The sequence below is a fragment of the Bubalus bubalis genome, chromosome 21, assembly GCF_019923935.1.
Source record: "Bubalus bubalis isolate 160015118507 breed Murrah chromosome 21, NDDB_SH_1, whole genome shotgun sequence".
NCBI lineage: Eukaryota > Metazoa > Chordata > Mammalia > Artiodactyla > Bovidae > Bubalus > Bubalus bubalis.
Window position 1 is genome coordinate 39861371 of NC_059177.1, and position 27271 is coordinate 39888641.

Genomic DNA, 27271 nt, shown 5'->3' on the forward strand with positions numbered 1-27271 from the left:
AAAAGGCTGGAAGCAGGGATACCGCCCACACTTTTCTGTTTTAGCAGAGAGGAGAAAGAATTATTTTAGTAGATTCTCCAGAAAAGAGAGGACACTTCTTTCTCAGAATTCCTCCAAAAAACCAGTCACTCCAGCTGGGAGAAGGAAGCACAGGTTGAACAGCCTGTCTTTAGATTCTTAGGAGAGTTCAATTCTAGCCAAACCTCATGACTGAGAAGTTTGTGGGTTTGTTTTTGTTTTTAAAGAGAGAAGGCTAGAAGGTATGTGGATAAGGCAACCAAAATATGTTCTCTCCAAACTGCCTCTATTTCAAGGCATATTCATTTCATGGTCTTCCCTAGACTGCAGTGCAAAACACCTTTTGGCAAGTTTTGGTGAGTGTGGTCAGATGTCTGGCTTTAGTTAGAAAGCAGTCATCCACCAACCTATTTTAAACTGCCTTAGAGATAATGGGCTTCCCAGGTGGTGCTCGTGGTAAGGAATCCGCCTGCTAATCCAGGAGATGCAGGAGACGTGGGTTCAATCCCTGGGTGGGCCAGATCCCCTGGAGGAGGAAATTCCAACCCACTCCAGTATTCTTGCCTGGAGAATCTCATGAACAGAGGAGCCTGGTGGTCTACAGCTCATGGGGTCGCAAACAGTTCTACACGAATGAGCACACGCACAAAGAACCCAATTAAGAGGGTGGGCTCTAGCTTTTCCTATTGAAGACGTCCATCGGAAAGGTAAGGTTAATATTAATTCATTAAAGAACTATCTTTATGTTTAATGAAATACTACGCAGACCTGTTTTTATAGTTTGAATGGAATCATGCTGAGACTCTTGATTTTGGATTTAAAACAGTTCCATCCAGACTTCCAAGCTACGTCTTCAGAATAGAGCTACTAATTATTTAGGCATTGGTGAACATTAGCCTCATTTGATTGTCCATCAATAGATAAATTTATGGTGATGCCTGAATTACTTGAAATTATATATATTAGGAATGTCTGTAAAAAAATGTTGAAGGGTGGGCAAAACATGTAATAGAGGCAAAAAAAATCCATTTGGATGAAATTCAGAGCCTGATCATTTAAACGATGTGCTTTATGGCCTTCACTGGTTCTCTTTGAACAAATAAAGCAAATTTGAACATCTGAAAGTGTGTAATTATCAGAGGAAAACACAGATATGTCAAGGTAATTATTCCCTTTATACTAATTATCCCTGGTGACCTGAATACATGTAGGGATCTAACTTATTTTCCTCTTCTTCATTTGTCTTATACAAGCTTTTGAGATATTCTTGGTGTTAAATGCTTCCCCAATGCCCAGATAAGTCTATTATTATTTCTGGTGAGCCTGAATATTGATATAAAGAAAAGTATGAACTCTTATTAATTTAGCAGATTAACAAGAAGCATCATTTCACTTTGCTCCAAAATATCCCCAAAAGTTTTATCTCATTTTTCTCACATGAGAGGGCAAAAAAAAAAAAGTAAAAAAGAGAGTTAGGAAAATAGTTCAGTCATTTTTTATATTAATCTACTTTTCAACATTTTTCTGTCATAGCTGCCTTTGGCTGCCGTCCTTAAAACTCTCTATGATTTCTTATTCATTCAGATGAATGCATAGCTTTTCTTGAAAACTGTTCATATGTTTTTTTTCTTTTTGTATTTTCTGTTTTTAAAAAATATGATTAAGTATACCTGTGTAATAAAAAAATGAATGTTTTTTAAAAAATTATTGTAGTTTTAAGGATGAAAAGACACAGCTGTTACATTATTGTGTCCTATTTTGTGTTAAATTTTATTCTGGATGTGTTGTTGAATCACACAGATAGAATTCAGACTGCAAATCCAGTGAAGGCTGGCTTGTAGTTACAGACTCTCAGGGGAACTTTTTTCCCTGTTCACCCAGAGCTGTTTTCTTCTGATCCCTTTCAGTACACAGGTTTATTTCTCCTTGCTCCTTGCACCGAAAGTACAGCCTGTTTGGGTCTCTACTTTATACACCTTCACCTGGTACACCAAATTAGCAGCCTTTACACCCCCAGCCCCATCCCCTCAGGAACTCACTCTAAACTGCTTTCATTGCCAAAAAATCAGTGTCTATAGTCTCAGAACAATGTCTCCCAGGCACCCTGCTTTTCTGTTCTTGGCCTCTGGAGAATCTGACTTTCCATTCCAGTCCAGCAAAGCACTTAAACAGATGGTTTTTATATTTTTAATCCAGCTTTTTACTCATTTCATTCAGCAGTGTTGTTTATTTAGCGTCTGCCCTGCTGAAATCAAAGTCCTGAATTGCTTTCTAAAATGGTCTCTCAAAGACTTGTTTATAAATAATATAACTCTTGGATTTGTGAAGTTATACACTTAGGAATACTTTCTAAATCTGTCTTAAATTTCTATTTTAATTTGTTTAAAAAAATATTATCAGGTGACCTCCATAATCAACCCAAACCAACATTGTTGAAGTTAGTTCTGTTTTAATAATTTGTTCTTCAAATTAAAATATTTGAACACATGTCCTATATTGAGAGACTTCATAAGGACTTAAATACATGTCAACTCTCTTCATTTTGGTGGTTAAACATTTGAGAAAATTAAAAGTTACCTTATATTCACGCATATGTGATGCTCTTACACAAACACCCATTAGAAACGCTCTACACTCTATAGTGTAAGTTTGCATAGGTCTCAGTATCTACTTAAGAGCCTTGAGTTTCTTAAGGCTAAGAGCTGTCTTACTTATTTCTGTGTCTCTTACACCCAGCATCATAGCTGGCCTTTGCATCCAGCATGCTTATGAAATGATCGAATGAAATAATTGGTTGTCTTTGAAGTTTTTTTTCTTCCCACTGTGTTTCTATATTCTTGCCTATTTCCATGTTATTCTTCATCAGTTTGGCCGTAGTTGAAACCAGAATTTCCATCTGCTTGGGGAATTATGTGCTTCCTCTATGCATAAACTTGAGAGAAAACCAAGGGAGGTAGTAAAAGATGCATCTATCTTGGCTGACTCTAACTTTTCTCTTTGTCAACAGAGGTAGAATAATTTACTGTTATCACATTCTGTGGAGCCCCTGCTTCCTTTCCATTCTTCATTGGGGTCCATGTTTCAGGGATAAACAACATTTACAAGATCACTTACTGAGGGCAGTAAGTCCCACACTCACCTTAGAGTCTAGTTGAGGCCAATTAAATTGCTTTGCAAGGCTGGTTGTATTATTTTCATATCTGGCATAGCTCAGAGGGTAGCCCATAGTAGTCAGTCACGGTTTAGAATAAATAAATGAATCCACATGCACTCTGAGAAAGAGAGAGAGCAAAGATGAATTAGGTTCAAAATTCCTGGCAATGCCACTGAAAAAATTTAATCTCAGTACATACAGTTGTAGAAAATCATATTGAGTACAAGCAAGCAGTTTTATTCTTGCCTTCATTAGGGCCAATAACAATGATAATAACAATAAGAATAATAATAATGTTTTTGAATGTTTATGATCCATGTGCTAGGAAATGGCCCAAGCATCTGGAATATGTCACCAGTTGGGTTCTCCAGAAGCAGATGCTAAGATAGAGCTTTGCATACAGATGTTTGCTAGGGATCAAAACTGTGAAAAAAGGAGGAGGAAGCAGGACAGGTAAGAGGAAGAAGATTCCCACACAGTTTTCATCCAGCCTGGTGGGGAATTCTAAGGTGAGTATTGAGTATCATGCATTAGGCTCAAACAGCCCAGCCTTTATACCTAGGGTTGAATATTTACTAGATTCTTAAAACCTCATGTTGGAGCTGCTGCTGCTGCTGCTAAGTCGCGTCAGTCGTGTCCGACTCTGTGCGACCCCATAGACGGCAGCCCACCAGGCTCCCCTGTCCCTGGCATTCTCCAGGCAAGAACATTGGAGTGGGTTGCCATTTCCTTCTCCAGTGCATGAAAGTGAAAAATGAAAGTGAAGTCGCTCAGTTGTGTCTGACTCCTAGCGACCCCATGGACTGCAGCCTTCCAGGCTCCTCCGTCCATGGGATTTTCCAGGCAAGAGTACTGGAGTGGGGTGCCATTGCCTTCTCCCATGTTGGAGCAGACCATACATCTTCTTACTTAAGTCAAATGCTAAGGCTTAGACTTTTCAGTGAGAACACTTACCCTACCTTGTATCATTTTTGAACATGGAGACACAGATGATGATTCAAGTTGGCATTTGAGGGGAAGAAAAAAATGCTAAAAATAAAAAAGTCAAAAGAAACATTTCAATTGTTTACAATTTCAATCAGAATGACACAATTTCTAATTACTTCTGCTTATTCTTCCTTATTCCCCAGATAAGCATTGAGTACCAGTTCTATCCATTTCTTACTCTGAGTGTTGAGAATGTCATGGAGAACAAAAGGAACAGAGCCCTGTCCTCAGGGATCTTATTTTCTGGTTTGGAGGGTAGATGTTGAATAGTTATAAGATGGATAAATTTGACTAAAATCTGAAGTCCTCACTGTGGCCTATGAGGCCTCATGTGGTCTGGTCCTTGTCTATCTTTTTACCTTATCTTCAGCCTTCCTCCTTGCTCTTACCAAGGGCTTCCTTGGTGGCTCTGACGGTAAAGAATCCGCCTGCAATGCCGGAGACCTGGGTTCAATCCCAGGGTCGGGAAGACTTGCTGGAGAAGGGAATGGCAACCCATTCCAGTATTCTTGCCTGGAGAATCCCACGGACAGAGGAGCCTGGTGGGCTACAGTCCATGGTGTCGCAAAGATTTGCACTTGACTGAGCGACTCACATCCTCCTACTAGCACAGCCATGGTCATTCTTACTTAGTCTGTGTATCTGCTACTTCCTCTGCTCTTATTCCACATCATCACTGAATGGATCTTTCTTATTATTTGGGCCTCAGCTCAATCATCAATGCCTGGAGAAGACTTCCTTGACCACACTGTCTCTTTGTCTTGTTTTAGGTATTTATTGCTGTTTTTTTCCCTAATGGCTGCACTGGGTCTTAGTTGTGGCATGCAAGATCCTTCAGTGTGGTGTGGAGGCTTCTCCCTGGTTAGGGCACACAGGCTCTAGAGCATGCATGTCCAGTGGTTGCGGTGCAGGGGCTCTCTAGTTGTGAAGCTTGGGCTTAGGGCCCGTGTGGCACGTAGGATCATAGTTCCCAGACCAGGGACTGAACCCACGTCCCATGCATTGGAAGGTGGATTCTAAACCACTGGACCATCAGGGTAGTCCCTGGGTATTTATTGTTATACAAAGCTAGTTTCTCTGTTTATAAAACTTCTTGAGAACAGAGGCTCTGCCCATTTGATTCATGCTTGTATCCCCAATACCTAAAAAAATGGCTGGCACATGTAGGCACACAATACATTCTTAATGAATGAAGGAAAGAATGAATGACTGCCAAAGTGTCAACTACCTAATTAGAGATCAGGTACATGTGTGCCTACATGTGCCAGCCGTTTTTTTAGGTATTGGGGATACAAGCATGAATCAAGGGGGCAGAGCCTCTGTTCTCAAGAAGTTTTATAAACAGAGAAACTAGCTTTGTATAACAATAAATACCCAGGGACTACCCTGATGGTCCAGTGGTTTAGAATCCACCTTCCAATGCATGGGACGTGGGTTCAGTCCCTGGTCTGGGAACTATGATCCTACGTGCCACGCGGCCCCTAAGCCCAAGCTTCACAACTAGAGAGCCCCTGCACCGCAACCACTGGACGTGCATGCTCTAGAGCCTGTGTGCCCTAACCAGGGAGAAGCCTCCGCACCACACTGAAAGATCTTGCATGCCACAACTAAGACCCAGTGCAGCCATTAGGGAAAAAAACAGCAATAAATACCTAAAACAAGACAAAGCGACAGTGTGGTCAAGGAAGTCTTCTCCAGGCGTTGATGATTGAGCTGAGGCCCAAATAATAAGAAAGATCCATTCAGTGATGATGTGGAATAAGAGCAGAGGAAGTAGCAGATACACAGACTAAGTAAGAATGACCATGGCTGTGCTAGTAGGAGGATGTGAGTCGCTCAGTCAAGTGCAAATCTTTGCGACACCATGGACTGTAGCCCACCAGGCTCCTCTGTCCGTGGGATTCTCCAGGCAAGAATACTGGAATGGGTTGCCATTCCCTTCTCCAGCAAGTCTTCCCGACCCTGGGATTGAACCCAGGTCTCCGGCATTGCAGGCGGATTCTTTACCGTCAGAGCCACCAAGGAAGCCCTTGGTAAGAGCAAGGAGGAAGGCTGAAGATAAGGTAAAAAGATAGACAAGGACCAGACCACATGAGGAGGCTGGAAGGCTGCAGTCCATGGGGTCACTAAGAGTCGGACACGACTGAGCGACTTCCCTTTCACTTTTCACTTTCCTGCATTGGAGAAGGAAATGGCAACCCACTCCAGTGTTCTTGCCTAGAGAATCCCAGGGACGGGGGAGCCTGGTGGGCTGCCATCTATGGGGTCACACAGAGTCGGACACGACTGAAGTGACTTAGCATAGCATAGCATACATACAGGACATGTGTACATATGATCTTTTTCTTCAGGTCAACTATAAATTCCTCAAAGGCAGAGAATCTTACATTCTCTTAATCTTTTTAGCACAGTGTTTTAAATCAGAAGGTACTTAGTAAAACTATTCAACTTCAGATTCTGGACAGAATCTGAACTTTTGAACCCTTCCATGGTTGTGCTTATCATTTTGTTGTTGTTGAGTTGCTAAGCTATGTCCGAGTCTGCGACCCCAGGATTGCAGTACGTGAGGTTTCCCTGTCCTTCACTATCTCCCGGACTTTGCCCAAAGTCATGTCCGTTGAGTTGGTGATGCCACCATACTTTATGCCAAATTTTCAGTTGTATATCTGTGTCCTTTGCCAATGAACCTTTTGAATTTTACTCCACTGTGTATCACACAGTACAGTGAATGAATAAATGAATGCCTTCCAAGACTTCCTTTTCCTAGCTTCTTTGCCGAGGAAGTCAGCCATCATTATACCATGTAAATAGTGTACAGCAACTAGGAGATGCTTAGTAAACAGTTACTGAGAGAATAAATTCTACAGCCTGGTGTAGCCTAGAGAATAAGTACAATGCATCCACAATGAATGGCTCATGATGCTATATTTCAGTGACAGGTGAGGAAGTCTGGGCTCGAGTTTGGCTCTACAGCAAAGCTGTCAAGTGACTCCAAGCATTCTTATGCCTCTCTGCTTCTCAGTTTTCCCATCTGTGAAATTATGTGGCTGAGAGCTGATATGTCTAGATCATGTGGATTGCAATCTTGGTTCCACCATTACTGGCACCTGTAAGCCTTGGGCAAGTGTAACTAGTCTGATTTCCAGGGTTCTCATTTCTAAAGGGAGAAATAATAGTCCTCACCTTCTAAGGTTGTTGCCAAGAATAGACTGCAAAATGTAAGGGGATGCCAAACACTCAGCAGTCAAGATAAATAATGGTTTAATAGCATATTTTAAAAACCAAAAGTAATGCAAAAATTTATCATGAACATTTTCAATAAGGATATTATCAGTAATAGTGCTGTTTTGGAGTCTGAGGCAAAAAGAAAAAGCATTAAATCAGACCCTGCTTGTAAGGTATTTAGCACAAAGCCTGCTACTATAGTCAGTACACAATAGATGTAAACCAGTATTACTAAATAATCTCCAAGGTTTCTTCTAGTTATAAAATTACTTAGCTACCAATTCTCCTCACAGTTTGGAGTCTTTTTTAAAAATGGCAACTACACTGAATTAATTTTATGCAAAAATAATGTAGGGTTGGCATAATGCCTATCATACTTCTATAAAAGTGTAGAATTAGTATTGGAGAAAAATAAAATAAACCACACCTCTAAACTTCTATGTGCACTTAGGATACAGTTAAACATGTTGAACTACGAAAATAATTTCAGAACAAAAGTAAGTCTGTACGTCGAATCACAGTCCAACTAAGCACAAACAGCCCCAATTGCTCATGATCACAGAAGTATCCATCCACCTACTCAAGAAATTAATATTTTTTATAATTTTATCAATTTTATTAATTTATTTTGGCTGTACTGGGTCTTCACTGCTGCATGGGCTTTTCTCTACTTGTGGAGAGCAGGGACTGGGGCTTCTCGTTGCAGTGACTTCCTTTGTTGCACAGCATGGGCTTAGGCACACAGGCTTCTTTAGTCACAGCTCCTGGGCTCTAGAGCACAAGGTTGTGGTGCACGGGCTTGGTTGCCCTGCAGCACGTGGGGTCTTCCCGGACCAGGGTTCGAATCTGAGTCTCTTGCATTGGCAGGCGGGTTCTTTACCACTGAGCCACCAGGGAAGCCCAGAAATTCATATTGAAGGCCTATTTGTTACACTACACTGATCTAGAAGCAGGACACACAAAGCTAAAAAGAGGTGTGGATCCTGCTGTTGTTATGCTCTGATGGGGAGAGAAGACTTGCCTGAGAAGACAGGGAGTTTGTATCACACGTCAAGGCTATATCTTGGGAAGAATGCAACTTACAGTGCAAAGATTTACAATGGGAAATTATTTCCATAAGAAGTACTGTAAAAAATCTAGATGTATGCTCAGAGCCTTACCACTCAACACTTTTTTACCCATGAACACTGACCTAAAACACATTTTAAAAACACTTAAAAGGCATTATGTAGGTACTGAAGGAATAATAAAAGGCCATGTGCAATCATTTGCACCTTAAAATGTTGAGCTTTGACTTGGTGGAGGAATTTTAGGGGTACAGTAAGATGTTGTACAAAAGACCATGGACATAAAGAGTATATCCTTCATTGTGAGGAGTGATGAGGGGAGAGGAGGATGAGAGTAGGGCTGTCCAGAGCCACTTCCTCCACCTCTACTTCTACATCAACTTCACATCTGTACTGGGGAGGGGAGATGCACACGGGTGAGAAGGAGCAGTTTGGTGAAAGGCCAAGAGAAGGTCTTTTCTCCTTTATATCCTTCTTACAGAAAATGAAGAAGGAATAAAGCATCTAGGGCCCTGTATCCCCAGTTTTAGAGCTGTGTGTTAGAAATCTTCCAGAGTTTGTGATGAGATGGGGTGTTGGGGGTGGGAAGAAACATATGGAATAAAGTCTGAGAAATCTGGAGAGCTGAGGCTCACTCTTAGCTGTTTCCATTATATACAGTCAATTTATCAGGAGAACTGTTTTCCTGGTGTATCAAATTCTCCTTTTTATTTCACAGTCACAAAAGCTAATATGACCAGAGACAAACAGAGAGGTGCCTACTGAGCCTATTGTTCATCTCCTCCCGGTTTCAGAAGCTGAGTTTAAACACTCTAATTTCTGTGCTTGAGAATCTGACATGAGTGACCTCTTGTGTTTTGGTGCCTGTAATTGATTTTACATTATGCCAGCTGAAATAGTATGATCTAAGCATGTGGTTGATTAGTTTAAGCTACACGCCAGGGGCAGTCAGTCTCTGATTGGGAATGTGTTCCAGAGATGGCCAGTTTGCATTTCTTCATAAGACCGCACTCCAGATGAATTTAACCAGAAGTGCTTTAACTATATCTATCCTTGACCAATACCAAAGGTCTCATTAATTAGTATAACAATGTTAGAAGTGGGTCTTCACTAGTAAAATGACTGGTGCTCAAGATCTGTAGATTGGCTAAAATGTTTTAGAGACATTTCTCAATCTTAAATGAAGAAGACATAAAACTCTAGTGAGTCTTTTATCCTCCAGCTGTCAAAATGGTGCCTGTGATTTGACTCTAGTATGGTCCTATCTCCATCCACTAAGTGAGATGATTCTGCTTGCCTGATGATTCTAAGAAGCTTAGAAAGATTCTAAGAATCTTTCCTCAAGAACGTTGTGTTGATCTCAAGAGAATTTGTCATGCAAAGAATGATTGGAACACATTAAAGAACAGAGAGCAGGGATGTTATCAGGCATGGAGATTATCTGACTGTTTTGTCCCTCTTTGCTGATACATACTTATCTAATAAATGTCTGTGGGATTGAACATGGTACTGGATATACTTTTATTGCAGCAAGGTCTGGGGGAGGCAGTTTATACTTACCTACCTCTAACTATTAAAAGACATACTGAAGCAACCTAAATTTCCACCGACAGATAAACAGATAAAGAAGATGTGGTACATATACAATGGAATATTACTCCGCCATAAAAAGGGAGGAAATTGGGTCACTTGTAGTGATACGGATGGGCCTAGAGTCTGTCATACAGAGAGAAGTCAGAAAGAGAAAAACAGATATTGTATATTAATGCATATGTAAGGAATCTAGAAAGATGGTACAGATGAGCCTGTTTGCGGGGCAGGAATAGAGATATAGAGGTAGAGAATGGACACAGTGCGGGAAGGAGAGAGTAAATTGGGAGAGTAGGATTGTCATATATACACTACCATGTGTAAGACAGGTATCTAGTGGGAACCTGCTCTATAGCAAAGGGAGCTCAGCTCAAAGCTCTGCAAAGACCTAGAGGAGTGTGATAGCAGGCTAGGGAGGTACAAGAAAGAGGAAATACGTATATACACATAGCTGATTCACTTTGCTGTACAGCAGAAACGAACACACTATTGTAAAGCAATTATACTCCAATTAAAAAATTACTTACTGAACAACTATTATGTCCCTTCCTGGAACTTATATTCTATTAAATAAACCTAGTAGTCAGTGTTCTTGCCTGGAGAATCCCAGGGACAGGGGAGCCTGGTGGGCTGCCGTCTCTGGGGTCACACAGAGTCGGACACAACTGAAGTGACTTAGCAGCAGCAGTAGCAGTTTGTACTTAAACAAATTGGCCTGAGTAAGTTCACACTGTTACTATATACTCCCAAGCCAGAGATAGACACATCCCAGTGGAGACTTTTTCTTTGGACCCCAATGGTTATAAAATACACCCTCTGTTTCTTCTCTTCCTGGATTTTATCAGTAGAACAAGAATGTCCTGAGAGTTTGAGAGAGCATTCATATTTTAAAGCTTTTAGGCTTTTCCCAAATACCTCTCTGGAAGACCTTGCCTTCACACTTGTGTTCTGATTACTTGCCTTCCCTCTCTCCCAGTGAGAGCTGCTACTCAGTGATGCAACTTTGTAATGCAGTGATAGCAAAATACATTACATGTAAGTGAATAATGTGCTTCAAAAGGGACACAGGAAGGGTCAGTTCACAGAGCTGCTGCTGCTGCTGCCAAGTCGCTTCAGTCGTGTCCAACTCTGTGCGACCCCATAGACGGCAGCCCACCAGGCTCCCCCGTCCCTGGGATTCTCCAGGCAAGAACACTGGAGTGGGTTGCCATTTCCTTCTCCAATGCATGAAAGTGAAAAGTGAAAGTGAAGTCGCTGAGTCTTGTCCGACTCTTAGCGACCTCATGGACTGTGGCCCACCAGGCTCCTCCATCCATGGGATTTTCCAGGCAAGAGTGCTGGAGTGGGGTTCACAGAGCAGACTTTTCTAATTGCAGTTCAACAAAGTGAGTGACCTGAAAGAGATATAGAAAAATCATGGGTATTTAGAAGAGGGAGTCCTTGCCTTGAGCTGGGGATGATAGAGGAGAGGCTTAAAGAAGTAGGTGGCATTTGAGCTGGTTCTTAAATAGTGGCCAGGGTCTGGAAGCACACTTAACATTTGTTGTGCCTTATGAAGAATAGTTGACTCATTGGAAAAGACTCTGATGATGGGAGGGATTGAGGGCAGGAGGAGAAGGGAACGACAGAGGATGAGATGGCTGGATGGGATCACCGACTTGATGGACAGGAGTTCGGGTGAACTCTGGGAGTTGGTGATGGACAGGGAGACCTGGTGTGCTGCGATTCATGGGGTCACAAAGAGTCGGATATGACTGAGCGACTGAACTGAACTGAACTGATGAAGAATAAAGGTAAGAGGTATGGAGTTAGAGTGAATTTTTCAAAAGGACCATTCAAGACAGTCACATATAAAATAGAGTGACTCCTCAGTTCTCTATGGGGGAAAAATATGTGAAAATCAAGGTAGTGGGGAGAGATATGGATGGGATATGCACTTGTTAAGGCTAGCAAATGGAAGATGAGGCTGACAGAAAGGAAATTAGGCAATGTGGAGGGAAAAGTTAGGGTATTTTTAGGGTATTTTTGAAAAAATGGGATTTTCTAACAAATAAGGAGGGGGTGAAATTAATAAAGCTTTGGTACGTGCCTAAGGCATTAAACACCCCCCCCCTTTTTTGTTCATATCTAATAAGACTAATCAAAAAGAAAACCTGGTAAAATTAAGAAAAATTGCACAAAGGGGTACACAGGAATGAGACTATTTTACTTACTTTATGTGCAAGTGTAAATTGGAGGAAAAAAAAACTTTTCCAGAGAGAAATTTGGCAGTGTGTCAGAAGGCAATGGCATCCCACTCCAGTCCTCTTGCCTGGAAAGTCCCATGGATGGAGGGTCCTGGTGGGCTGCAGTCCATGGGGTCACCAGGAGTCGGACACGACTGAGCGACTTCACTTTATTTTTTCACTTTCATGCATTGGAGAAGGAAATGGCAACCCACTCCAGTGTTCTTGCCTGGAGAATCCCAGGGACGGGGGAGCCTGGTGGGCTGCCGTCTGTGGGGTTGCACAGAGTCAGACACGACTGAAACGATTTAGCAGCAGCAGCAGCAATCAAATTATGACACAGTAACCAACAGTCGAAATGACAGCGGTTTGAAACAACACATGTTTACCTCTCACGGATTCTGTGTGTTCTTGGTGAGTCAGCCGAGGCTCTGTTCCACACGGCCCTCACTACAGGACTCAGGCTGGTGAAGCAGCCACTATCTGGAACATTGCTGGTCACTGTGGCAGAAGATAAAGCATGCCTGCAAGGCTTCAAACTGGCAATAGCATGGTGATGACACGTGTCCCTTGTACTCACCGTTTACTGATCAAGTCCCCTAGCCTTTCTACTGGCTAAGGGACCAGGAGGTGCAGCCCCCGTGAGGCCTTGGAAGGCAGAAAGCTGGAAATATTCTGGGAGCAAAACAGATGACTGCCTTGGGTCATAACTATTAAAATTAAAAATGGACACAACAATTCCATTTTTGAGACTCCACTGAGAAAACACTCCCATAGAAACTCAAACTTTTGTGTTCAAGAATGTTCCTTTCAGCACTGAGAACCTAATTTGAAAGCCTAAATAACTGTCAATAATGGAATGATTAAGCAAGTAATGGAATATCAATGCATTGGTATTCTATAATGTATTAAAAAGATTAAAATGGGTGTCCCAGGGCACTTCCCTAGTGGTCCCAGTGGTTAAGAATCTAACTTGCAATACAGGGGATGCTGGGTGATCCCTGGTCGGGAAACTAAGATCCCACGTGCTGCAGAGCAACTAAGCCCAAGCACCGAAAATACTGAGGCTGCGGGCCACAACTAGAGAGTTCAGGCATTGCAAAGAATGATCCCTCGAGCCCCAACTAAGACCTGATGCAGCCAAAATAAAGATAGATGCCCCAGATAAATTAACTGACAATTTTTTAAACATACACACAGAATGATACCATCTGCATTAAAAATCAGATGCAATGTTGAAAAATTATGACCATATTTGCAGAGGAATGATAATGTAAGGCTGTAACTATCAAGAATATTAACATAGCTACTGTTTCTTGAGCATTCCCTACAGTCAGGTACTGTACTATGGGTTAAACTTCACAAGTATGATTCACATCTGTGGTAATAGGAATTATCACTCCTATTTTACAAATGAAGACCTTGAGATTCAGAGAAGTTAAGTGACTTGTCTGAGTTCACCAAGATAAGGAGTTATGCAGCTAAAGCCCCAATTTGTCTGAGAATAATGGCTGCCTCTGGGGTTGGGAGTTATTGGTGGGACAGAGAAAGGGAAAATTTTACATTTTATTTTATGAAGGTGAGTGCTTCCTTGGTGGTTCTGATGGTAAGGAATCTGCCTGCAATGCAGGAGCTGCTGCTAAGTCACTTCAGTCGTGTCTGACTCTGTGCGACCCCACAGACAGCAGCCCACCAGTCTCTGCTGTCCCTGGGATTCTCCAGGCAAGAACACTGGAGTGGGTTGCCATTTCCTTCTCCAATGCATGAAAATGAAAAGTGAAAGTAAAGTTGCTCAGTCATGTCTGACTCTTAGCGACCCCATGGACTGAAGCCTACCAGGCTCCTCCTTCCATGGGATTTTCCAGGCAAGAGTACTGGAGTGGACCCAGGTTCAATTCCTGTGTCTGGAAGATCCCCTGAAGGGAATAGCAACCCACTCTGGTATTCTTGCCTAGGGAATTCCATGGACCTGGTGGACTACAGGCCATGGGATCACAAAGAATTGGACACGACTGAGCAACTAACACTTTTATGAAGTTTAATGAGCTTGCATTTGTTTTTCTTATATCAAGCTGATATTCCTTTTGCAAAAATTATTTTAAAATATACCTTTATGGGGAAAAAAAAAAAACCCACGAAGTGATTTAAACAAAGGGAAAAAAATTGAAAACTGTGTAGACACGATGGAGATTGCAATGTATATATAAGTAGAAGTTGAGGATCGTTGGGGGGAAAAATCTACAAATGTACCAAACACCTATCCAAGTATTTGAGTCACAGTGCAAGTGGGAGGGTAATCTCATGTCAAACTGATCGAATGTTTAAAACGAAGGCAGGGTGAGGAGCCTGGTGAGAGTTGCTGAGGGTAGGGGTCTCTCAGTGAGGCGGGGAAGACTGGAGAGTGGACATGAAGTTTCTGACAGCCTCCTGGAGAAAACTGTGAAGGCCATCTTGACAATTCTGCAAACACTGAGGACAATGGATTTCTGAAAACAAGCAGCAGGTTTCACAGGAAATAACTCATGTTGGGCAGTTTGACAGCCCTTTAAAAATGGAATTATTAGGTTAGTGAATAAAAGAGCCATTATGATCCTTAGCATTTGGAGCTCAGCAGGACTGTCTTAAGAACCCCTCCCATATAATTTTTTCAAATGGGCTCCTGCTGGGGACACAGGCGTGGATTCAGAGACAGAAGATAGTTATTTACACACTCAAGGATGCAAAAGGTACGTGTATAAGGATGCTCATCACAGCACTGCATGTAATAGGGAAAAATGGAAATGATCTAGATGTCATCAGCTGGGGATCTGGTCAAAGTATTTTGAAGTACCCATGGAATGGGTGGCTATTGTTTAAATCAGCAGATGACAATCTATGGCCTATAGACCAAATCTGTCTCAGGAATTAAGAAAGATTTTTTTGTAGTTTTAAATGGTTAAAAAATTCAAAGAAGTAATATATCTCAGGACACGTGAAAATCATATGAAATTCAAATCACTATGTTCATTCATAAAGATTTTTTGGAACATAGCCAAGCCAATCCATCAATGTATTGTTGCTGACTGGCTTCAACCCTTCCATGACAGAGTTGAGTAGAGTATTAATAGTTCAGCAGGAACTGGGTAGCCTGAAACGCTTAAAATATTTACTATCAAGCCCTTTAAAGAAGAAGTTTACTGACTGCTGGTCTAGAATAGATCACTAAACAAGATTCTTTCGAACAGCAGATTCATTTTAACCCCCTGTTCTTCCTAAACTGCCTGCTTTCCTTTCAATTGTGGGTTTTTTCCCAGTATTCTTTGACCTGGTTTATTTATTTATTTAAACTCAGTTATTTTTATTTATTTTCAGTTGGAAGATAATTGCTTTACAGTATTGTGTTGGCTTCTGCCATATGTCAACACGAATCAGCCATAGGTATACAAAGGTCCCCTCCCTCTTGAACCTCTCTCTCACCCCCGTGATCTGGTTTATTTCTTGCTTTGTTTTGTGTTTTCATTTGTTTCTTCTATCTCTGTCTTAATAGCTGCTGCAGACCATTCATATTCCAAAAGCAGAAAAAAAAAATTGTTTGTATTAGCCCAGTAATACCTCATTGTTACTTAAAACAAAATCAAGTGGTCTCAAGTATATAAGATATGTATGTCAGTTTCAGCCAATGGAATGGAAACTCCCCTACAACAATGAGCATATTCTGCCTGGCACATAACAAGGCCTCAGTAAAGACTTTTGAATGAATTACTGTGTGAATGAATGAATAATAGTTTCATATGTATATACATGGGATCACATGCAGCATATTGTCTTCAGCGTGCTTTCTTTCTATGCGATGGTGTGTGGGAGATTACACTGGACATGCAATGAGAGGGCGTATTTTCCTTTCTTCTTGTCAGCAGAGTCTACACTCCTCTTCATGGGAGCCAAAGCCCTTGTAGTAACTTGCCTCTGCTCGGCTCAGAGGAAGCCTCAGGCAGGCAGAGTGGATCACAGTCATGAAGCATTTAGCTAATGTGCTTTGGGGGTGACACGCAGGCAGGGACCCAGGAGAACTGTCACGGGGCATTTCCTGGGCCCCCTTACTTAGGAGAGTAAGTGAATTTTTGTGCCGCGAGCAGAAATCTTGTTGCTCTCCTTCCTGCCCATCTTCCCTTTCTTGTTTTTATTTTCTGACCTGCTACTCTGCCTTTCCTTTCAATCCCTTACTTTTTCCTAAGATGCTGTGCATGTAGGCGAGTTGTGTATATGTGTGTGCTCGGTCACTCAGTCATGTCCAGTTCTTTGGGACTTCATGGGCTGTAGCCCACCAGGCTCCTCTGTCCATAGATTTTTCCAGGCAAGAATACTGGAGTGGGTTGCTATTTCCTAATCCAGGGGCTCTTCCTGACCCAGGGAAGAACCCATGTCTCCTACATTGACAGGCAGATTCTTTACCACTGCACCACCTGGGAAGCCCCTTGTACGTGAATTAGTAACACTGCATTTCAATCAAGTGGTACTGTGCATTGTGTCTTTCTAGACTTAGATTGGGGCTTCTCTCATAGCTCAGTTGGTAAAGAATCCACCTGCAATGCAGGAGACTCCGGTTTGATTCCTGGATTGGGAAGATCGGCTGGAGAAGGGATCGGCTACCCACTCCAGTATTCTTGGACTTCCCTTGTGGCTCAGTTGGTAAAGAAGCTACCTGCAATGTGGGAGACCTGGGTTCGATCCCTGGGTTGGGAAGATCCCCTGGAGAAGGGAAAGGCTACTCACTCCAGTATTCTGGCCTGGAGAATTCCATGGACTGTATAGTCCATGGGGTCGTAAAGAGTCGGACACGACAAAGCTACTCTCACTTTTACTTTAGACTTAGATTTATGGGTTATACTGGACAAGTTTGATTTGTTGTCCCTATATTTCATAGATAAGTAAACTGAGACACAGAGAAGCTGAATAACTTGCCCAAGTGGGAAGCCTGGCTGCCAAAGTAGTGCTCTAATCACTTTGCTAGGCTGCCTCTCCAGCATCCACATCTTCTGCTTCACACTCCAGAGCTGTTCCCTGCTAAACTGATAGACCTTTATTGACTTCTGTATCTCCAGTGCTGGGTATAGAACCTGTGCCCAGAAACAGACACTTTGTAGGCCAGGTAAAAAGATAGTATAGAAACAAAATTTATGATGCTTACCCAATATTCCATGTGCAGCTGTTTCATAAGCTCTTTCATACAATGCTCAGGTGAGATGAGGTGTACTTAGTCTGAACTTTTTTTGGTGGCAACTTAACAATATGGTGGAGAAGGCAATGGCAACCCACTCCAGTACTCTTGCCTGGAAAATCCCATGGATCGAGGAGCCTGGTAGGCCGCAGTTCATGGGATCGTTGAGTCAGACATGACTGAGCGACTTCACTTTCCCTTTTCACTTTGATGCATTGGAGAAGGAAATGGCAACCCACTCCAGTGTTCTTGCCTGGAGAATCCCAGGGACGGGGGAGCCTGGTGGGCTGCCGTCTATGGGGTCGCACAGAGTCGGACACGACTGAAGCGACTTAGCAGCAGTAGTAACAATATGGAGCAAAATGTTCTTACTATTGGGCAAAAACAATTTTACTTCTAGGAATTTGTCTCAAGGAAATAATCACATGTGTGTGCATGCTAAGTCACTTCAGTCGTGTTCGACTCTGTGACCCCATGGACTGTAGCCCACCAGGCTCCTCTGTCCATGGGATTCTCCAGGCAAGAATATTGGAGTGGGTCACCATGCCCTCTTCCAGGGGATCCTCCCAACCCAGGGATTGAACTCGCATCTCTTATGTCTCCTACTTGGGCAGACGGGTTGTTTACCACTAGTGCCACCTGAGAACCCTGAAATAATGACACATGTGTATGTAAAAAATGTATATTTAATGATGTTCATTGCACTAACATACATAATTGTGAAAAACAGCAATAAAAAACTGGTTAATTCCAAACTCCCTGTCTCTTACCCCTCATTCTTTCCCTAGTAATGGCCACCATAAATTCATTCTCTTAGACTGTGAGTTTGTTTTTGTTTTGTAAGTTCATTTGTATCTTTTCTTTCTGGAGTCTGCATATAAGGGATGTCATACAATATTTCTCCTTTTCTGTATGACTTACTTCACTCAATATGACAATCTCTAGGTTCATCCATGGAATGGACATTACACATTGTTATATTTAAAATGGATTATCAACAAGGACCTACTGTACAGCACATTACACTCTGCTCAAGGTTATGTAGCTGCCTGGATAGGAAGGGAGTTTGGGGGAGGATGGCTATATATGTACACATGGCTGAGTCCCTTCACTGTTCATCTAAATCTATCACAGCAGTGTTTATCGGCTATACCCAAATACAAAATAAAAGTTAAAAAATTTTAAAGAAAAGTAATGGTTAATTATGATACATTGATTATGTATAGATTATGATACATTTCTATGAGGGAACATTATGTACCCAGAAAAACTTCATACTTAGTGGAGAGAAGATAGGAATGTTACTCCAGAGGTTTATACAGAAAGCTTCAACTGAGTTTGTAATAATTAACTTCTTAAGCTGGGGAGTGGGTATAAGGTGCTCAAGGTATTGTTCCTTATACCTCTTCAAATATCTGAAATGTTGAATAATTAACTGAAAAAATAAAATTTAAAAGTAGCATTTAGAATTTTTAACCATGTGGAATAATTATCATAAAATATTATGCTTAAACAAACAGGTTGTAATAAATACTGCTAACATAATCATAGCTTTCTAAATCGGTGTGTATGTCTGGTTATAAAAGAAATGTATTACCCAATGTATAAAACAGTTAGCTAGTGGGAAGCTGCTCTATAGCACAGGGAGCTCATCTTGGTGCTCCGTGATGACCTGGAGGGGAAGGATGGAGGGAGGCGAAGGAGGGAGGTTCAGGAGGGAGGGGATATATGTATACATATGGATGATTCACACAGTTGTACAGCAGAAACTAATACAACATCGTAAAGTAATTATACCCCAATTAAAAAAAAAAAGAAATGCACTAAAGTTTTAATTGTGTTTGTCTTTGGGCATTGTGATTATAGGGAATTTCTATTTCTACAATTAAACAGCATTCTTTTTGTAAAAGAAATGAAAGTAATACTTTTAAATTTGTGAGCTCTAATTTATGGCTATTTTCTACTTTATAGCTTTCTAAGCAACAAACTCCAGCACGATTTCTAATCTGTCTTTTTCTTTGTATTCCCAGTCCAGTTTTTGCCAGATTTTACTGTTTTTCTTTCACATTTCCCCAATCTTTTCTTCATCTGTAGTCATTCTCCATAAGGTTTTAGATTTTATTTTTGTTATGTATGTAAAGCAGAGGCTCTTTGGGCCAAGTAAACTATGGTCCAGAGGTATGGAAATCCCCTGTGTTTTCTTTTTATTTTATTTTTTTATTTTTTAATATTTATCTGTTTATTTGACTGATCTGGGTCTTAGTTGAAGGTGTGCGATCTTTGATCTTTGTTTTGCGGCAGGTGGGATCTAGTTCCCTGACCAGGGATTGAACCCGGGTCCCCCTGCATTGGGACCGAGGAGTCTTAGCCACTGGACCACCAGGAAAGTCCCCTTGTGTTTTCATTTAAGCATTCTGAGCTTCACTTTTAAGTTTCTTGACAGAAATCACAGCGTCTGGCAATAAATTACTTGTGAGGGGTCAAGAATGGTGATAGGCTGCAAACTGACTTTATAACTTCATACTAGTGAGGCATGTTGGACTACTCACTAGTTCATCTCATCACATCAGAAAAGCCATTAAATATCAAAGACCTAGTGTCCCTCACTGGGGTGTGAACGCATTAAGAAGTGGCGTGTGCACATTAGGATGGATACAAGGAGGTGACCCTGACCTGTGTTCTCTGAGTCTTCTCTCTGTGACTCATTCTGATGGAGACTTTGCCTGAAGTATTGGGTGGCCATGATGGGCTTAATGACCTTGGCCTCATAGGAAGCTGTTGTTGCTTCTTACAGAAAAACACAAGCGGAAGAAAGGCATCAGGTGATGAGGAGGCCAGTCATTCACACAAAATGAAATGCTTTCATTAAGAGAGAGAAACAGCAGAAGTCAAGTTCATTTGGAATGTTTCAGCATATGTTCTGAATTTGAAAACATTGTGCAGAAGGAAGGCAAGGAAACAAGATTTTGCTAAAGAGCTTAGGAAATGTGTGGGAAAGTGTTTGTAGCAGGAGAATTCAATTATAAGAGCTTCCTGTCCTTCCCTTATGCCTATACCACTTTTCCTCCTAGACCAGAAAGAGTAGTTCAGAAAGTTGCGGGGTGGGGGGGAGGGGTGTCAATATATTGCTTCTCATGTGAATTAACTCAAGATTTTTGTAGTTGCAAGCGACAGAAACCCAATTCAAAAATAACTTAAGCAAAATTAAAAAGGAATTTGGTGGCTGGTGTAGTTGAAAACTCCAGGTGGTAGAGCTACCTCAGTCATGGATGAATTCAGTGATTCATACAATGATATCAGGAATACGTCTTTCTCAGTCTCCTGGTTCTGCTTTTCTCTGAGTTGATTTGATTCTGATATTGCCTCTCCCTTCCTGATGGCAAAAATGGCCTGGGTCTAACTAGCTTAATGAACTCAGCTGAAAGCACCATGCTTCCAAAGGCTCTAGCCCAAGAGGGTCACTGGTCTGTCTTGTGCCATACTGTCTGTCTTGGATCAGTCACTCTGGTCAGGGAAATTGAATGCCCTGACTAGCCAGGCCTAGGTTCTATTCCCATTCTTGGAAATAATGAGGTGGTGTTACCCTCACTGAACATATACAGACTATGATGGGCAAATGGTGGTCTCCCAGAAGCATACTTGGATGTCACTCTCAGAGAAGGGGAAAAATAAAGATGTTGGCCAGTCAAAAACCCCAGAGGGGACTTTCTTGGTGGTCCAGTGGCTAAGATTCTGTGCTCCCAATGCAGGGGGCTGGGGTTTTCTGAACGGAAAACTAGACCCCGCACGCCAGAACTATGGGGTTTTCAAGGCACAACTAAAGATCCCACATGCCACAATGAAGATCGAAGATCTCCAGTGCTGCAACTAAGGCCTGGAACTACCAAATAAAGAAATATTACATCCTGCCCGCCCCTCGTTCAAACCCCAGAGGTCCACAACCCACCAGAAGCGCATTCTTCTGAAGAGCAAGATAACTGCGGCATCCGGAACTAGTTTGTTAACAACAGTACATAACACAAAAGTACATAAGATCGCCTTAGCTGGGGGAAATGAGGGTCACAGTCCTTATTCTTTTCTGCTACAATTTGTTCTGCAATGACTAACTCTTTAGCCAAAAATCTGTGACCATGTGCTCATTACCATAGAAACTTCCTTTGAGGGAACAATTAGCATCTATTGTTATCATTGGAATGTCATCATTTCATGAAGAGCTGCTAACAACATGACTCTTTTGGTTTTCCGTGCTTTCCTATGGATCTTCACATTGCAGTCAGTTCCTAGAGGTCATGGCCTACATCAACACACCACCAGCCAGCTAATTAGTGGCTTGTCAGATGTCCACTTGGTTTCTCTACTTTTAGGATAATAGCAGCTCCTGATGTGCACAAACAGAGAAAAGCTAGTAAGAGTAATTGTGAGTTTGTCAGCCTAAGAACAGCATGTTGGAGTTCTTATTTAATAGTGAACAGGACAAAAGGAAAAAAAAAGGATCCTCACTATATGCAAAGACAATGAAAGAAAAAGATTAAAATATTGTGAACACTGGGTATCCTTTTGTTTTTGAAAAGATTTGACAAGTTTACTCATGTGGGAATGATGGCTACAGATAGCTAGAACTGATTACAGGCCCTTTTCCAAAATGACCAAGTAGAGAAGTACTAAAAATTAAAGGGCCTGTTTCCAGAGGCTGGCCTTTGGATCCCTTTCCAGAGTTATCATGGAATATGCAGACCCCCAGGCTGCCCTGGTGGCTCAAATGGGAAAGAATCTGCATCCAATGCAGGAGACCTGGGTTCAATCCCTGCGTCGGAAAAATCCTCTGGAGAAAGAAACAGCAATCTACTCCAGTATTCTTGCCTGGAAAATCTCATGGACAGAGGGGCCTGGAGGGCTGCAGTCCATGGGGTTGCAAAGAGTTGGACAAGACTGAGTGACTAATACCCACATGTCAACGCATCTAACATTGTTCAAAATAGAAGAGCACAAGAGTCACTATCAAGCCTCTTTCAGACATTCATGGACTAGAAAATTACGGAAGACTGCAAGTCTATTGTCCAAAAAACGACACGCCGTACAGACACGGCAAAGCTGAGTACTACTGTGGACCAAAATAGAGATGAACCCACCCCCTTTTCCTGCATTTTGCCCTTTGAAGCTCAATACAAGACTCAAACCCCCCTTTCAGTGCAAATGCCACTCTATGAGTCTCGTCCCTTTCTTCTCTTGGAAAGTGAATAAAACCTCTCTTTTCTCCTCTTGCTAATATTCCTATGAATTCTTTCATAACCTGCATTGTGAAAGGTGTGATACTAACAGAGTATCACTTCAGTTGCATCAGAAACAGACTGGGTGACTTGAACAGGAAATATTTGTTGAAAAGATATTTGGGCAAGTAGGATGGAGGACAAGTTAGGTCCAAGGAAACTCTTGGATGGAGTAGGACATCTTTGTTGAGCTGTAACATTTCCATTTTTTTTCTTCCCTGAAAATTCAAAGTCTTGCGAGAGTCCACACGATTGGCTAACCTTAGTTTACCTGAAAATTCCTTAGCAAAACCAACCGATGGGAAAAGGGGTTTGGCTTCTATGAGAATGAGTGCCTGGGTTTACCCTCCCGCTGGGATCAAGCCCAGCATAGAAGTAATTCTCTCAAATAAAATTGGGTTGATTTTAGGTTAGGAAATGGATAATGGCAGCTACAAAGTAACAATTACCTCTCTATTTAGGTAGGATGCTTGTGGAAAATACTGATGCTGGGTTCAAAACCTGTCTTAGGGAATGAGAATCTCAGAATGTGAAGCCCTGACATTTTTGTTTTTAACAAGCTCCCCAGGTGAGACACGTATATCAAAAGTGGAGAATCACTGAACATTGTGGGCAGGGGTACTCAGAGAGGAAAAAACTACAGCATCTCTGAAATATGAGCTTGAATGAGTAGGCAGAAAAGATCCATGCAGCTAGTAACCGAAGTTCTAAATATGGATTTTCCCTTCCCTCCAGAATTTTTTAGAAAGCATGAAGGACCTATTCTTGGCAAACATTTAAGGATTGCAGAAATTCCTTGAATATTTGGCATGCAATGCCTGCAATCAATCCATGACACTACAGAATAAACTCATTGAGGGTTAGACTTGGAAGTGGGGGGTCATACTCATTTACCATTCACTTGTGTTCACAACATCCATATTCAGTCATTGAAAAAGGTGGTTGAGTGGTTAGGCACTTGGGTTCTGAAATCAGTCAGAACTAGGTTCAAATTCTATTCAGTTACTAGGTTGATGATCATGGACAAGTCACTTAACATCTCTGTTTCACTTTCCTCGTATGTCAAATGAGATTTGGAGTACCAACCTCACATGGTTGTTCTGAGAAAGAAAATGAGATACTGAATGTGAAATTCTTAGTAGAGTTCCTGACATGAAGTCTCTGCTAATTTAGTAGTAGTTATTATGATTCAATAACTAATGCTAGGTATTTATGGATTTCTTACAGGGATAACCAAGAGAAGATGTCCAGAAGGAAAGAGGTGGTTACCTTTTGGTCTGTAAAGACCCTACCAGAATGGGATATGGAGAGCTTTCTCATTGGTCTCCCTGCTTTTTCCCCCCCTTCATTGGACCCTTTAGGCTCCTAACCTCAGGTCAGTGAGTTTTTCCTAGCTCCAGTCTGGTGGTAATGGAAAGCTCTTCCTGTGTGCTGAGTGAGCAAGCTTTCATATTCACCAAAGGGGAGCCCCTCTAAGAAAGTTAGAGCTTTCTCTTTTTCACATTGACCTTTTCTCTAAAAAAAGCTACTCTTTTTTCTCAACTTGAGCAAAGGCTATCCTACCAAAACCAATGAGGAGAGAAAAGAAAAGGGCAAGGGGGTAAGAAAATCATGTCAGAACTCAGACACTGAAAGGTATTCCTCTACTTGTGCAGCATTAAAGACTTTACTAGTCAGTTGTGATGGAAATCATTATCAGCTAATAAAAATAATGCTGAAAAGAAAATTGGTACTACATGTTGGAGAGGATGGGGAGCAAGTAGAACTCACATGCAGTGTTGGTGGGGACGTAAAATGGTACAACTTTGGAAAGCAGTTTGGTAGTTTCTGAAAAAGGTAAACATGCAGCTATCATACGATTCAACCACCGTACTCCTAGGTATTTGTCCAAGAGAAATGAACGCATATGTCCATACAAACACTTGCAGGAACGTAAGTACAGGAACGTTTACCATGGATTTATTTACAACAGCTCATAATCAAAAACAACCCAAGTGTACATTAACAGATGAAGGGCTGAACAATTGCATCATAGTCACATAATGGAATAGTGTTCAGTACTGAAAAGGAATGAGCTATGGACACACACACAGCGTGGAAGGATTTCACAGTAACCATATGTGTAAAAGAAGCCTGCCAAAAAAAAAGTACATAGTTTATGGTTCCATTTATATAAAATTCCCCAAAAAGAAAACTTGCAGTGATAGAGAGTAGATCAGTGGTTGCCTGGGAATGGAGGTATAAGGAGGGATAAAGAGGCATAAGGAAAATTTTGAAGACAAAATATTCATGTCTGTTCTAGTGATGGTTTCAGAGATCCATGTCAAAATGGATCAAATTGTACACTTTAAAACATATGATTTTGTGTCTTTCAATTATACTTCAGTAAATTAAGCTACTGTTTTTAATAAAAAAGAATGTTGGATTAAAAATCAGAAGGCAAGGGTGCCAGTCCTGGCTCTTACACAAAGTCTGAGTGTACCCTTGGACAAGTCTCTTTCACTTTGATGTGTTTTCATTCTTTCATTTTTATATTGGAAGTGATGGATTGGTTTATGTCCAGAGTCTCACCTGGTGGGAAGATTCTCATTGTTGAATGGCCTTGTGGCCAATAGATAAATCCATCAAGGTATCAGTTTTTCAATTGATCCTCTAACTCTGTGTTAATTTTTTAATCAATTTACTGAATTCTCAGATCTCAAACACAGCAGAACAATAGAATGAACTTTTTCAAGCTTTGAAAAAGAGATCAATGTAAGTCTAAAGCCTTCATGTTAAGTCTGTTGTCAGTACCAGCAGATTTAAAAGAAATTCTTGGATGAAGAATGTAGGTTAACAATGGTTCTTGAGGGTAGGGATCACAATAGAAATATGATCATGTTTCCTTAACACCAGCTTAATAGATGATAGAGTTTCAGGACCAGTTCACACACTGTCTTCACTACAAAATCTTCCTGTTACTCTTCTATGTGACTAACATCTTTGCCCTGGAATCCAGAAGTACTTTGCCCCCGTTCTTTTTGTACTAGTGTGATCTTGGGGAAATTACACATTTTCTCCATACGTCTCATCTATAAAATGGTATAATGGCATAACTACTGTGAAGGTTAAAAGAAATATTGCATGCAAATATTTTAGAGTAGTTCTTGGCACAATTAAATGTTAATTGCAGTTTTTCTAGTTAATAATATCACTGTGTAATATAGTTATTTAAGTACATGTGTCATCTCCTTGAGGGAGCAGGAACTGCTTCAGATCCATCTTTGTTTTCCCTAGGCTGAGCACACAGTAGGTGTTCAATATGTGTTTTGGATGGAGGTACAAATGATGACTAACAGCCAATATGGGACTCAGGATGTTGATTTCTTCATTGGACACACAGCCTCTGTACGAATCTTGCTGACTGACTGCAAAGGAAATGTCACCAACTGTCAGAGACACAGCAACACATTGCTCAAGCATATGTGCCAGGGAAGCCAGAAACTTGTTATTGTATGCATGAGAAATCACAACCAACACAGCCAAAGAAATTCTCTTGGATTCTTCACCAGACTCCAACAATGTATTTATATATGTTTCCTCCTCTCGTGAGTTGACAAGGTCCTTAAGGTCATGGGGCAGGATTATAACCCTGGCTTGGTGGTATTCCTCCCCCTGTGCCTCCTTGCTGGTTCTCCAAGGCTTTTTTCTTCCCACAGGCTTGACTCACTCACTTTGGAAGCTGCAGCAAACACTTTAATACTCAGAGAAAGAGATTTCTGGCTCAAAGATTTTAGGTGCATGTTTTTGGATGAGTTTCTCTACTCCCTAGAACTTGATGAACCTCTGGCTAGGGGACAGGAGAAAGGAGAGGGAGGCTCCATTTAGACCTGTAGCTGATTCTGTTCCAAGGTTACTTTGGGTGCTATGCAGAGAAAGCTACCGACTGCCAGCGGCCAGCTCATCTGCTGCTGGGTCCAGTTTGAAGCGACAGAAGTTGGTGTCTTGGAGACTCTGGCTAGTTCTGTTCACAAGTGTCCACCAGTCTATTGCATAGAGGAAACCTCCATGTTCTGCTCTAGAATTCCCTTCAAACACTCAAACAAGGATGTGAGGCAGGGACTTCACTATGAGCTGATGGTGGTACATTCATAAAACCTCCATCAAGACAGGACAGCATAGAAACTGTTGGGACTTACCTTATGAGCCATGGCACCTATGGACAGCATCTTCATTTCCAGTAAGGATGAGTTCTAGAATCAGACTGCATGAGTTCTAGTTCTATTTCTGTCCTAACCCCACCATTTTCCAGCTGTATGACCTTGGATACATTTCTCAACCCATCTTGTCATCTTTTCAGTGATAACTAATGTTCTTGCGTTATAAGCAACAGAAACTGGCTCTAACTTATGCAAAAATAGTTAATTATGATGACATCATGGATTTGAAGGCAACATGCATAGGACATTAAGAAGAAGGAAGCCCAGATTAGGTCTTGATCAGAGAAGTCTGGTTTGAATGCAGCCCCTTTCGATCTCATTCGCTCCCTGCCCAATATTCAG

The 27271-nt window shown here is 41.5% G+C and overlaps 1 long non-coding RNA gene across 1 annotated transcript; it reads left to right on the top strand.

The window, feature by feature from the left end:
• LOC123330964 lies at nt 1–26394 on the top strand. The gene is made up of 3 exons (XR_006547325.2): nt 1–725; nt 23958–24105; nt 26007–26394. It is a non-coding gene; the product is annotated as an uncharacterized LOC123330964 (long non-coding RNA).
• The last annotated feature ends 877 nt before the right edge of the window (nt 26395–27271 follow it).